This window comes from Triticum dicoccoides, chromosome 2B (assembly GCF_002162155.2).
Source record: "Triticum dicoccoides isolate Atlit2015 ecotype Zavitan chromosome 2B, WEW_v2.0, whole genome shotgun sequence".
NCBI classification, from domain to species: domain Eukaryota; kingdom Viridiplantae; phylum Streptophyta; class Magnoliopsida; order Poales; family Poaceae; genus Triticum; species Triticum dicoccoides.
The window spans coordinates 808,642,791-808,645,980 of NC_041383.1; positions in this window are offsets into that span (position 1 = coordinate 808,642,791).

Consider the following 3,190-nt stretch of genomic DNA (forward strand, 5'->3'; position numbering starts at 1 on the left):
GGGGGGCGTGGCCCCCGCTTGGCCCCCCCTAGCTCCGCCGCGTGTGTGCTCTGTGTGTGCGTGAGTGTGTGTATTGTGTGTGTGATGTGTGTTCGTGAAAGTGTGTGTAGCCGGCACTATTAGTTAGGACTAATTTCCAATTAGTTTGGGCTAATTTACTACGAGTAGTACTATTAGTTAGGAGTGCTAGTTTAGTTAGTGCGTCAATGACATGTGGACTCCAGGGCCTAAAATACTTAAAATATGTCACTGACATCCGGGTCTCACAGGCACTATTCCTTCTTTTGACCAGTCAAATTGACTTGGTCAATTCGGATTAAATAAATACATAAAATTTCAGAAAATCGATAAAACTTTGAAAATTCGTATAAAATAAACCATAACTTGGATGAAAATAAGTTATATATGAAAAATGATCAGAAAAATCTAATGAATCTGAATATGCCATCCACATGCATGACAAACATTGTTATCACCATGAACATGGAACAATTGCATCCGGAGCAATACCGAGCAAAATACCTGGAGCTGCAAAAATATTTCCAAATATTTTTCGTGTTCCTTTTAAAATGTCTACTAACGCACTAGAGCACATAGTCATCACCATATTGCCATGCCATGCATTGGGTTGCATTTGATTGCTCTGTTATTTATCTGTTTCCCCGCGTTTGCTTCTTTTCCGGTAGACCCCGATACCACAATAGTACCCGAGTACCACTACGACCACTTCCGAGGATCCCTTTCCGTCCGCGGAGCAACCAGGCAAGCAACCCCCCTTGATCATTCATATATTTCCCAAGTCATTCTCTCTTATGCTTGCATTGGATTTTGCTATCTGTTGTTACCCCATTAGCTCCTATTTTGATGCATAGCCTGTTTTGATAACCTGCTATTGTTACCTTACCAGTTATCCTATGTGCTTAGTATAGTTCTGTTAGAGTCCCACCGGTGGCCCTACACCCTTGTCCATGTTGCCATGCTTTGTTGTCAGGGTTGATTATACCAGATGATTGATGCAACGAGACCTGAGACCCCCTTTGGCCATGCAACTGTATGACTCTTCAGAGGCACAACAAGTGTGATCCTATCGAGGGTGATTCCTCATATATCACTCTCGCTGTTGGCCTTGTAGTACAGCACATCAAGTGTGACTTATCTGAGGGTGATTCCTCGTGCTTCACTCTCGATGGTGACTTGGCGTGCAATGTATCAACCGTGGATTCATCGAGGGTGATGCGGTATGGACCTGAGTTATTACATTCCCCCTTTATTAAGACGGGTCGGCTCCAATAGCACCCGTGAGATGTTTGAATGGAAGTCGGGTCGGCCCCAAGGGTGCCTGCTGCTACTTGTAAACTGCGTTGGATTTTTATCCCCAAAGAGGAGAGGATAATGCAGCACAGTAGAGTAAGTATTTCTCTCAGTTAGAAAACCAAAGTTATCAATCCAGTAGGAGAACCAAGCAACACCACGTAAATAGCACCTACACACAAAACGCAAACCCTCGCACCCAACGCAAACGAGAGGTTGTCAATCTCTCGCCGGTCAAGTAACAAGATTAAATGGTATATGACAGATTGATAAATAAATAAAAGATAAAAAAGTGCAGCAAGTATATTTGGTATTTTTGTACAAGTAAACAAGATAGATCTTATGGTAAAAGTAGACCCGGGGCCGTAGAGTTCACTAGTGGCATCTCTCTCAAGAAAATAGCATACAGTGGGTAAACAAATTATTGTTTGGCAATTGATAGAAAAGCAAATAATTATGACGCTATCCAAGGCCATGATCATGATATAGGTATCACATCCAAATCAAGTAGACCAACTCCTGCTTGCATCTACTATTATTACTTCACACATCGGCCGCTATCCAGCATGTATCTAGTGTATTAAGTCCAAAAGAACGAACTAATGCATAAAGAACGAAAACGGGGCACCGCACCCAGGTAACAACTTAGCGTTCTCGAGCCTAGCAAGAGGAGCAGGCCAAACTACGCTACTGAAGCAGTTTAAAGTAGAGCCATAACATGACCAGTCATCAACAGTTGGTTTACAGAGAAAGAAACTAGCCTATTACATCGCCAGCCCTTCTCATCCTGAGTGAGGTTGCAGCGCAAATCCAACCAGCTCCTTGTTCACGCCAGCCTTGTTTCTCCCCACCACACGATACGTAGCAGCTCGCCTCTTCGCCGGTCCAGCCGCCGGAGACAGCGCCGCAATAGCACTGACTGGTCCCCCGCGCACAGAATCTTCCACTGATGTAACATGGCACAAGCTCTCCCCAATATCACCCGAGTACTTATCCACGTCACGCCCTGAAAACAAAGATCGTTACGCGTGGTACATATGCTCCAAACGACAGCAACACGAGCAAAATTAACAATGTTTTTTATTGTTAGCACCCCACAGATCAGATAACGCCCGCATATGTCGTTGATAGGTAAACTCAAATGATTGTGCTATATCCGACCAAACTTCTTTTGCAACCACACAATCAAAAAACAGATGATGCACCGATTCACTTTCACAGCAGAAAAGGCATGTCCTGTCATTCACATGGTGTTTTTTATCCAAGTTATCCCCAGTTAAGATCTTGTTATGGAAAGCTAGCCAAAGAAACACTAGGTATTTATGTGGGACCAAGATCTTCAAAAGTTTTTCCACAGTGGGGTACAAACCCCACCCCAGTTACTCATGTTATAAAACGATTTTACGGTGTAAACCCCGGATACCTTCAGCATCCAAATAGGCTGACCGTCCTCCTCATTTGGTACATTGGACCTAATAGTTTGGAGCAGATCCTGCCATATGGTAATGACTCTATCATCCACGCATCTAGTAAAGGAGAGTTTAAGGGTTTCTCCATCCCAGACCTGCGCAACACTACATTCTTGCTGTTGGCAAATGGTGTATATCTCTGGGTTTTTAGAGAAGAATCTCCAACCCAAATGTCATGTCAAAAGCTGATCCTACGCCCATTTCCCATTTTCCATCTAGAAGGGTCTAGCCCCAGCCAGCGCCCAGGTGACCCCTTTCCAGAAGGGGATCCCACCTCAGGCTTCGCCCATAGCAGATTAGGCTTATCCGTCCTGTACTTGTGGTCAAGTAGTTTCTGCCAGTCTTTGTTGTCACTCGGGAAATATAGTTTAGACCACGAGGCAAGCAGAACCACCAAAAGATTTCTTTTG